Source organism: Ammospiza nelsoni, chromosome 10 (assembly GCF_027579445.1).
Source record: "Ammospiza nelsoni isolate bAmmNel1 chromosome 10, bAmmNel1.pri, whole genome shotgun sequence".
NCBI classification, from domain to species: Eukaryota; Metazoa; Chordata; class Aves; order Passeriformes; family Passerellidae; genus Ammospiza; species Ammospiza nelsoni.
Genome location: NC_080642.1, coordinates 27510357 through 27521896, shown reverse-complemented (window position 1 = coordinate 27521896; position 11540 = coordinate 27510357). Strand labels below are relative to the sequence as shown.

The following is an 11540-nucleotide window of genomic DNA, read 5'->3' as shown; positions in this document are numbered from 1 at the left end:
CAGCTCGCGGGTGACTGAGTTCTACTGGGACCATACTGGGATCACACTGGGAGTGAGGAGGAGCGGCACGATAGCTCTAGCGCTGGGGGCGCTCCTGGGGCCCGGGGGGCGGCGAGAGCTGAGGGGGATCCCCAGTACCGGGACGCTCTGATCGCCCATCCCGGAGCACCGGGGGTTCCTGAACCCCCATTCCTGGGCACCGGGATCCCCTCGAGTCCCCATTCCCGGGCATGGGATCCACCCTGCACCCCCTGATCCAGCACCAGCAACCCCCGCACCCCCATTCCTGGGCATGGGATCCACCCTGCACCCCCTGATCCGGCACCAACAACCCCCGCACCCCCATTCCCGGGCAGGGGATCCACCCTGCACCCCCTGATCCGGCACCAACAACGCCCGCACCCCCATTCCCGGGCATGGGATCCACCCCGCACCCCCTTCCCGGCCATCTCGCCTCTCCCAGCCCCTAGAGCCCCCTTTTCCTTCCCGCAGAGACCCCCTGGACCCCAGTTCCTGCCTTTCCCAGCCCCCAGCCCCTCCTTTCCTTAACACCGAGGACACCTGGGACCCTTATTCCCGGCCATCCCGGGTTTTCCCACCTTTTGCTGGGAATGGGGACACCGGGGATCCTTGGAGCTCCCTTTCCTGCATGCAGGAACCCCCTTAGCCCAGCCCGTGCCCCCTCTACCCACTGCAGCCTCCCCTTTTCTCAGTCCTGGAACCCCCAAACCCCATTCCCTGCTTGCCCAGCTCTCCCTTTGGTTCCCCCGTGCCCCCCAGCCCCCAAATCTCGGTGTCCCCCCAGTTCTCCTGTCCCTGCGTTCTCTGCCCGTGGCGCTGTTGGAGCCCGGCCCGGGCTTCCCCCAGTTGGTGTCCATGGGGTCCCTGGCTGGGATCCCCTTCCAGCGGGATCTCGGCACAGCCAGAGCCGGCACCACGAGCGGCACTGGCACGGGGCCACCGGGGAGCTGCCGCTGCTGCAGCTGCATCCTGCCATTCCCAGTTGCTCCCAGTTCCTCAGTGGCTGCGCATTCGGCTCCCAGCATACGCCTGGCAGCTCCCAGCACCCCCCAGACAGGGACTAATCACACCCCCTGCAATCCCAGTCCGATTGTAGCTACTCCCAGTATGATCCCAGTAACTCCCAGTATGATCCCAGTCAGTCCCAGTATGATCCCAGTTACTCCCAGTATGATCCCGGTCACTTGCAGTGTAACTCCACTCACTCCCAGTCGGATGCCAGTGGCCCCCAGTATGATCCCAGCTGCTCCCTGTCAATGCCAGCATGACCCCAGGAGCCTCCAATATAATCCCAGTGATTCCCAGTCTCTCCCAGTATATCCCAGTCCTCCCCAGCATGCTTCCAGTCACTCTCAGTTCCCCTCAGTTGCTTTCAGCATGATTCCAGTTGCTCACAGCCATTCCCAGTTAATCCCTGTATGACTCCAGTCATCCTCAGTGTGATCCCAGTCTCACCCAGCATGGATCCAACTGCTCCCACTGTCAAACCAGTATGATCCCAGTTGCTGCCAGAGTAGTTCCACTTGTTCCCAGTTCCTCGCAGCATGGTCCCAGTTGTCCCTAGAATAGTCCCAGTCCCTCTCACCGAGGTCCAACTCACTCCCAGTTGCCCCCAGCATGGTCCCAGCTGTTCCCTGTGTGCTTCCAGTCCCCCCAGTATGGTCACAGACAGTCTCAGCATATCCCAGTTGGCCTGGTACAGTTCTAGTTAGATCAGAATGATCCCAGTCTTTTCCAGTTCCTCCCAGTTGCCTCCAGCATGATCCCAGTTTCTGGCAGTTGCCCAAAGTGTGATCCCAGTGGCTCCCAGGATGACCCCAGCAGGAGCAGTAGTCATACCCAGTATGGTTCCACTCACTTCTTGGATGATCCCAGTCACTCCCAGTATGATGCCAGTGGCCCCCATTATGATCCCAGTTGCTCCCTGTCAATGCCAGGATTACCCCAGGAGCCTCCAGTATGATCCCAGTGATTCCCAGTCTCCCCCAGTATATCCCAGTCAGCCCCAGCATGCTCCCAGTCACTCCCAGTTCCCCCCAGTTGCTTTCAGCATGATTCAAGTTGCTCACAGCCACTCCCAGTCACTCCCAGTATGGTTCCAGTCACCCCCAGTATGACCCCAGTCAGTCCCAGATACTCCCAGCGTTATTGCAGTCATGCTCAGAGTGACTCCCTGGCACTCCCAGTGTGGGCCCAGTTGCTCCCAGTCACTTCCAGTATGGTTCTAGTCAGAACCAGCACCTTCCCAGTCACTCCCAGTATGATCCCAGCCATTTCCCATAGGATCCCAGCATGGGCACAGCTGCTCCCATGATCATCCAGTGTGGCTCCAGTTGCTGCCATTTACCCCCTTTGTGGTTTCAGTGTATCCCAGTTGCTCCCAGCATGTTCCCAGTCATTCCCAGCTGCCCTGAGTTGCTTCCAGCCTGATGCCAGTTGCTCAGGAGGAGCTGGAGGAGGAGGAGGAGGAAGGGAAGGGCAGGGATGGAGGGGGTGGCGGGATTAGGGGGGAGGAGGGATGGAAGAGGAGAGGGAGGAAGAGGAGGGACAAAGGAGAATCAAGGAAAGAAGAAAACCACGCGGTCATTCCTCCCCTGAATTCGCAGCCCCCACCTGTGGGATCATCACCCCCCCCTCACCATCGAGCAGGTGAGTGGGGAGGGGGAGGGAGCTCAGCCCAGATATCCCGGGGGGTCCCTGGGTTGGGTTTTTGGGGGGATGTTTGGAGAATGAAGCAGTCCAAGGCTGAGCAGAAAAGGCCCCTCGGGGGGACATCGGGGGGTGCCAGTGGCGGTGCCGGCAGAGGCAGCCTGGAGGAGCAGAGCCCTGTGTCCCCCAGGAGCCCAAAGTGGGGAGCCCAGAGAGGGGGAACGCCGCCATTGGCAGGAGCCTCAAGAGCCTGGAGAGGGGCAGGGGGGACTCCTTGGAGCCGCTGCAGCCCAGAGCAGAGAATGAGGGGAGAAGGGAGCCCAGGAGCTCAAACAGCCCCGGCATCCCGAAATGGGGAGAGCGAAGAGGGGGGAGCTTTTGGCATTGCTGGGACTGCCAGCAGCCTGAGCAGGGCAGGCACCGAGGAGAATGGGGGCCCCCAATCCAAGCGTGACCCCAGCAGCTGGGACAGGGGGAACCCCCAAACACCAAAGAGGAGGGACCAGGCACAGGAAACTCCTGGGAGGCTTTTCCAGGGCTGAATCTTGGTGTTTGGGAGGTTTTTATGCCACCCAGATTGCCAGTGACTCCTAGAGATGGACTTGGGCAGAGGGACCTTCAAACTCAATGTGCTCATCCCTTGTTTTCCCCAAACCAGGATTTCCCATTCCCAACCCTTGGGAGGCTGCAAGGCAGAGGAATATGCCCCAGGACACTGATGCAGGTGAGGAGGAAGTCAGTGCCCTTTTCCCCTCTGTGCTGCTCCATCTCCTAGCCCAGCATGGCCCCGGCTGCAGCTCAGCCCTGGCGGGATCTCCTTGCCCTTGCCTGTGGTATGGAGGCAAATCCCATCCTGTCCTTGTCCTTCCTCCCCCAGAGCAGGAGCTGAGCATGGAGAGCAGGGAGGACAAATGCCCGTGGCAGAACCTGGTGGAAGAGGCCGTTTTGAGCGGCTCCACAGCGCAGGAATCCAACACGGAGGAAAAGCCCTGGAGATGCCGCACGAGGAAGGGCTGCAAACGCAGCTGGTGGGGATCTGAGGGGGAAAGAGCCAACCTGGGCCGCGAAGGCGGCCAGAGATGGAGCCAGAGCTCGGAGCTGGTGCTCCATGAGCAGCTCCATGATGGGGAGAAGCCCCAGAAACGTGTGCAGTGTGGGAAGAGGTTCCGGATGAGCTCCAACCTGATCAAGCACCAGAGGACCCACACTGGGGAACGGCCCTACGATTGTGATCAATGCAGGAAAAGATTTAAGACCAGCTCCCATCTCCTCCATCACCAGCGCACGCACATGGAGGAGATGCCCTTCCACTGCCCCGACTGTGGGAAGGGATTCAGGCACAAGTCCCATCTTGTCATGCACCAACAAACCCATACTGGGGAGAGGCCCCATAAGTGTGAGGAATGTGGGAAGAGCTTCAGCCGGAGCTCCAGCGTGATCCGGCACCAGGTAATCCACACCGGGGAGAGGCCCTATGAGTGTGAGGAATGTGGGAAGAGCTTCAGCTTGAGATCCCAGCTGATGAGGCACCAGGTGGTCCACACTGGGGAGAGGCCCTATGAGTGTGAGGAGTGTGAGAAGAGGTTTAGCTTGAGATCCGAGCTGAATCAGCATCAGAGGACCCACACTGGGGAACGGCCCTACGAGTGCGATCAGTGCAGGAAGAGATTTAAGTCCAGGTCTGATCTCCTCCAGCACCAGCGCACGCACACAGAGGAGAGGCCCTTCCGCTGCCCCGACTGTGGGCAGGGCTTCAGGCACAATTCCCATCTTGTCATGCACCGACAAATCCATAGTGGGGAGAGGCCCCACGAGTGTGAGGAATGTGGGAAGAGCTTCAGTCGGAGCTCAACCCTGATCAGGCACCAGAGGACCCACACTGGGGAACGGCCCTACGAGTGTGGGGAGTGTGGGAAGAGGTTCAGACAGAGCGCCAACCTGATTCAGCACCGGAACATCCACACTGGAAAACGGTCGCACAGGTGTGGGAAATGTGGAAAGAGCTTCAGGCTGCATTCCCAGCTGATCCGCCACCAAAAGATCCACACAGGGGAGAGGCCCTACGAGTGTGATAAATGCAGGAAGAGGTTTAAGACCAGCACCTATCTCCTCAAGCACTATTGGATTCACAGAGAGGAGAGGCCCTTCCAATGCCCCGACTGCGGGAAGGGATTCAAGCACAACTGCACCCTCATCACCCACCGGCGCATCCACACTGGGGAGAGGCCCTACAAGTGTGAGGAGTGTGGGAAGAGCTTCTCACAGCGCTCTCACTTGAACAAGCACCAACGGAGCCACCGGTAAGGGAAGCCCTGCGAGTGCCCCGAGTGCGGGAGGAGCTTCGTGCGCTGCTCCAGCTCCATCCCCCACTGGAGGAGGCACTTTGGGCACAGCCCTGGTCACTCACATTCCTGTGATCCATGTTGGGAACACACCTGGCTGCTTCTCCTTTACGTTTGGCCTGAATTTTCCTCTGCTTCATCTTCATCTCTTAAAAGCAGCCAAACAGGGTTAAATGAATGAAATTGATCAAAGATGTCCAAAGTCCCTCCATTAATCAAGAGTTTGAGGGGGAATTTAGGACTTGGGGACACATTCTGTGTGGAGTGGCTCTGTGTCTAAGAGGCAGGAATTTGATTTCACCCTTCTTGTGTTGCTAAGAACTCCTCCCTTGACCCAAACCCCAACTCCAGCCCTGGGATACCCTATAAAAACCCCATGGCTCTGCCTTTGCTCTGTCTGTCGGGGGTCAGAAATGGATTCTGGAGCTTTCTCAAACCAAGACCCAACTTGTTTGTTCCCGACATCAGCAGCTGTGGCCTCCCTGGATACCATGAACTCTGGAGAATGGGGGCAGCCAGTGAGGACAGGTCCTCGATTGCAAGATAAGTGTGTTTTCTGTTTGCCATCTGTCAGAGGTGGGGCAGTTATCTTCTGTTCATTGGGCAGTTTATCTCTTCCACAACCAATCCTCCCTCCAGGAGATATCTTCTGATAATGGACTGGCCATTAATTATTAATTATCTGCTGTTAATGGGCCATTGAGTGTCCCTGCATGGCTGATAAAATGACATCCTGCCATTAGGTGATGCTCCGCCCAGGAGGAGGAGCCAAGCATTCCTACCTGGATAGAATCTGAGGTTTGGAACACCACAGCAGCCTTTTCCCACTGGATTCCCAGAGGATCAGCCTTTTCCCACTGGATTCCCAGAGGATCAGCCTTTTCCCACTGCATTGCCAGAGGAGCAGCTGTCTTCTCCACTGGATTCCCAGAGGACGGAAGATTCCCCAGCCCATCTGCAGCAGCCCGGACCTTCAGAGGAAAACTCCACCCTTCTCCAGGCTCCCTGCTCCAACAGAACCACACCTGGCACTGCAGGAGGGCTGCAGCCACCATTGACTGGGACTGCTGCCAATACCCTGACCCACAAGGTGTCAGGTACTGTTCTGACTCTGTCAGTGGTTTTGTTTGTTTGTACTACAGCATTTGTATTTTTAATTTTTCCTTATAAAACCTGTTATTCCTATTCCCATATCTTTGCTTGAGAGCCCCTTAATTTCAAAATTACAACAATTCAGAGGGAGGGGGTTTACATTTTCCATTCCAGGGGAGGAACCTGCCTTCCTTAGCTGACACCTGTCTTTTCAAACCAAGACAATAACAGTTACTTTAACACACAGATATAAAATACATTTTAATATCTTTGAAAAGCCAATATTATAATATATGTGTATAACGATAGTGACCTTAAAAACATGGGACTAGAAAGCTTATGAGGAGGGGAATTTCCAGTAAGGGAAGCAAAATTCCCAGTACTGGGACTGGGCCATGGGACCGACATCTACCATCATTCAGCGAGAGGTTTATTTTTATGGATACGTATTATAATATTGGCTTTTCACAGATATTAAAATAGATTTTATATGTGTGATGTTAAAGTAACTGTGTTGTAAAGATATAGTTTTGTTTTCTGTCATTAATTAAGCTTAGTGAAATGGCTGCTTGTGTTAAACTGCCTGCTTGAATGGGATAACATCCAATGCACGCAGGATGAGGACACCTGTACAGATCTGCCAACTATCAGCACTCCCCGTCTGAAGGCAGAGTGGACCAAGGCCCAAAAACTGGAGGTGATAAGAATGGACTAAAACCACAACCAAGGAATCTGCATGCCCTAAAAAGGCAGATCCAAGGAAGAGCCATGCTAAACCGTTCTTGAAGCATGTAAACTAGTTTGGGGTAAAGTTTGCTGTGCATGAGGGTCTATGAATATGCAACAGGCTGATGTAAGGGGAAAGGTATTTCAGGGGGATCCCCAGTGCCAAGATGCACCCGGCTGTGATAACCTTTGCTCCATGGTCCTGGTCTCCCATTGTCCTTTATTAAACTTTTTACATTTTCACAGGAGAGTGAACGTGTTTTTCACATTTAGGAACAGTTTAAGATTTTTTGTTTTTCATGGGAGGGAGTTTTGAAGTGGCTAATCTGCCTGCAACAAGGACCATTTCACGGGCTCTTGTCACCTTTCCTGACAAGTCTGCTGCAGCTCATGGAGGGTAAAGCCCTGGAGGCTCGTTGGGGGCGGTTATGGATGATTGCAGGCAGCGCCTCGATGCCCTGCATCAGCGGTGCCCCCTCCTGGGAACCCCCACATTTTGGGGGAGAATTTGGAGGGTTTTGAGGAGATTTGAGGGAGATTTTGTCTGGGTTTGAATCCTATGCCAAATTTGGTGTCGGGGAGGTACCAAAACCACCCAAAATCCACCCAGAATTGACCCAAAATTACCAAAAATTAACCCAAAATTTCCTCCAAATCCATCCTCTGGGGGTTTGGGGGAGATTTGGAGGGATTTTAGGGGAATTTTAGGGGGGAATTTTTAGTGGGTTTGAATCCTACGCCCACTTCGGCGTGCATGAGGTACCCAAACCCCCCCCAAAATCCACCCAAAATTTTTCCTGAAGTGGTTGGGAGGAAGTTTGAGGGGGTTTGAGTGAATATGGGGGTTCCGGGGGAGATTTTATGGGGGTTTTTGGCAGTCATCATCATCCAAAACACAACACCCCATGCCAAAGCCTAGACCAAACCCTAAGGACTGTGCCCCCCATGGAGAGGAGATCAAAGAACTGCACCCCTTCTGGGGAGGAGATCAAAAGCCAGAGGAGACTGAGCTATTAACTCATTAAGTAAAAACATATTCATTTAATCAAGTATCATAATTTCTGTGACTTTATCCTTTGTAATTAAGTCTCGAATGCTTTTCTATTCCTTGTTAATTTAGCTGAATAATATTCATTTTGGTTTTCTAAACTATTAAGTCGTATTCCTGATCTTATATATGTGGTCCCATATGTCTAATAAACCACAAACTTACAATTTAGCAGCAGTTTTAATTGAGATAAAATAATATGATCAAATAGCATCCAGTAGTTACAAAAAGAAATTTGGCAGTGGTTCAGATGAAGCATAAGCAAAACCCATCGATCGGGGTACGGGGAGGGCTTCCCACCCTGCCTCATGTGCAAAAGGCAAAAGGATCCCAACACAACTTATATACTGTGTGCTAATACATATTCATCAATATTTTCCTGTAAATCTCCTCCTATTTCCAGTTCTTGAAATCTACATCACCACAGCACACACAGCGCATGCTTCCGCTGTGGCTAAGGGGGCTTCTGGCTCTTTGCTTCTCTTCTTGGAGGAAGGCCAACAGTCTTCCTCGCTGTCCTCTGAATAACCTGGCAGGTTGTGCACGTGCCCCAAGTCCTGTGTTATGTAAGTAAGCACTGTGTTCCAAGTAAGCCTTATTATTTTATAGATAAGAGCACTATTCTAGGCTCCCTGTCTGGAATTGTCCCAACTTTATTCATGTCACGGCCGATCCTGTCCTGGGAGTTGTCTTAACTTTGTCTTGATGTCAATTCTGACTTGGGAGTCTTCCTAACTTTTGTTCATCCAGTCTCCCATATCCTGTTTCCTACATGTATCATCTAAAAGAAACCCATGTGATTCATAACATTAATCACATATACCTTTCCAATTATTTTCCAAAAATATTTATATAATTACAATTTTGTTAGCACAAATCACATCCATTTATCACAGGAGGCCAAAAACTTGGAAAAGGAGGAAAGAAACACTCCAATAATGACGATGACAAAAAAATCCCAATTTATTTTTGACAGCAAATGAACACCGGCCGCCCTCCAGCCCTCCCAGCCTGGCAGGCTGAGTGGGGCCATTCCCATGGCATGAGGTGCTGGCAGCCTGCGGAGAGAAACCAGAGACCCACGGTCAGTCGCAGCAGGCTCCTGTGCCCCTGTCCCGCCATGGCTGTGCCTGGGCCAGGCTGCTGGCTGTGCTCAGAGCCCAAACCTCCCGACCCATTCTCTGTTTTTAGAGAAGGGCAGCGTTTCAGGCCACGTTCCACCTCCTCTGCTTAATCACAGCACAGCAACCTCCTCAGCAGCTGCAAGAGCGGGATGCCCGTGTGCCCGCTGCCGCCTGCCCTGAGCCATTCTGCCAGCTGAGCTGTGGAGCCGGGTGCCCACCTCTGGAGAGTTGCTGCCAGGAGAGGAGCCGATCCCGCACCAGGTCCTTGTCCTTCTGGAAGGGGCTGTCCCCACAGACCGTGGCCCCTGGGGTAGCGCTGGCACTGGACGCTGCAGGCGCTCCCCCGTCCGGTCCGGGAACCAGGTGTAATCCTCCTGGGAAAAACAAAGAGCAAAAGCACGAAAGTCAATTCAAAACGAGACCTGGAAACAAAGCACAAAGCTTGTCACCATTTCACGGCCCTGTGGAGGGTCTGACCACTCCATGTGAGAATTAAATCTGTCCACGGGTGGAGAAAATCCCCACCTTTCCTGCCCATAAACGCAGCCCTTCCTCAAGGGGTAGCAGAGCAGACCAGCTGGGGCACAGCTTCAGAACCCGTCCCCCTCTGCTGCCTCCCATCCACATGGATGGATGCTTTTGTCAGGCTGGCTGCCCCCGCCTCAGCCCGTGCCAGGCTGGCTGGCAGAAGCTGTCAACAAGGCCAGGAGCTGGCTCTCCTTCCACAACATCCGTCCCCTGTCCCGCCAAAAAGCAGCTCGGCGGCCGGCAGGAAAATTAATATTCCCCAGCGCCGCCGAGTGGGGAACCTCCGGCACATGGCCAGGCTGAGCCCTGCTGTGCCTGGAAGCACCAGCATCCCCCCGTCCCTGCGCCGGCTGGGGACTCCTCTTGATTACATTGGGGCGCAGAGCGTGTCCTCCAGGCAGGGGCCGCAGCCGAAGCCAATGGGCTCTGCCCCGCCGGCGGCCAGCTCCAGGATGGTGTTCCCAGCTCCAGGATGGTGTTCCCAGCTTCACGTCGTGCTCCAGAAGAACACGCCAGTTGTGCCTCGGCTTGTGGGGACATCACGATGCCATTGAGCTGCAGGGGGATGTTTCCCCTCTCCCAGTCCGTGGCACCTTCACTGCACTGCCACCACTTCTCCAATGGGATGGGCAGCATGGAGCCGCTCCCTCCACAGCTCGCGGGGACCAGCGGAAGCATCTCCTCAGCTGCGCTCTCTCCTCCGCGCCGCGGCCGCAGGGAAACGCTCCGGGGTTTACTTCCAGTGCCACGAGACGCGTGCCGGTGCTACTTGCTGGGCTCCTGGATCCTACTGTGCACAGGGATGCATCTCTGCTGTCTTCTGGGCCAGGCAGGGCTCCTGCAGCCAAGAATGCTCAAAAAGGTCCTCCAGTGATGGCCTGTCTGTGGGGGTCCATGCAGAAACACCACCTGATTAGGTGCTGCCACTCTGTGGAGAGAAACCAGAAACCACCGCTCAGCGGGACAAGGCTCCTGTCCATGCTCTCCCACATTCCACAATGCCCAGGCCACCAGGAGTGCTCAGAGCTGCACCCAAAAGCTTCCTATTGATCCTCTCTTGTGGATGACACCAGCAGAGAGGCACAGGTGCCACCTCCTTCAGCTAAGCCCAGGAGATCCACTCCTCACCAGCTGCAAGAGTAGGATGCTTATGTGCCAGCTGCCTCTCACAACCCTGTTCTTCCCCTCGTGCCTTGAAGGCACATCCCCACCTTGAGACATCCAGGAAGAAGAGCTGGCCCTGGACAATGTCCTCGTTGGTGTGGAAAGGAAAGTGCCCGCAGACCAGCTCATAGAGCAGGATGCCCAGGGACCAGATGGTGGCTGGCTGGCCATGGTAGCAACCAAAGAGGATCCACTCCGGTGGGCTGTACTCTGATGCTCCTATGGGGGACACAGGCGCAGCTCATCAGGCCCATGCTGCTCCCTCCCTCCCAGCCAGCTCCCGTTCCACAACAGCCAGCCTCTGCCCTGCCAAAAAGCAACTTGGCTGCAGCTGGCTGAAGAAGGATTCCCCCTCCTTCCCTCCTTCCTTCCTTCCCTCCCTCTTCCCCCTCTGCCAGACAAAGGGGAACTTTGCTGCCCTGCTGGGCCCTGGCTTTGGGCTCACCTGACATCTGGGTGTAGAGGATCGTGCCGCAGCCGAAGTCGAGGAGTTTCGCCTCACCCGTGGCCAGGTCGACGAGGACATTCTCGGCCTTGATGTGGTGGCGCAGGACGCCGCGCTGCTGCAGCGCCACACGGCCTCCAGCACCTGGCAGAGCAGCCCCCGCCCCACGGACTCCGTCAGGAACCGCCGCTCGTGCAGGAAGTACCAGAGGTGCTGACAGCGCTGCGGACGCTCCATGAGCAGCGCGAAGCCCTCGGGCACCTCGAACCAGTCCAGCAGCCACACGACACCGCGGAAGCCAGGCCGCAACACCTTCCACAGCAGCGCCGGCTCCAGGGGCACAAGGGCGCCCTTGCGCTGCTGGGGGACAACGATGCCATCAGCGGGGCCGATGCTGCGCC

The 11540-nt window shown here is 55.3% G+C and overlaps 1 pseudogene; it reads left to right on the top strand.

The window, feature by feature from the left end:
* Positions 1–3646: 3646 nt before the first annotated feature.
* LOC132077834 (uncharacterized) overlaps positions 3647–11540 on the top strand; it is a 672057-nt pseudogene continuing 664163 nt past the window's right edge.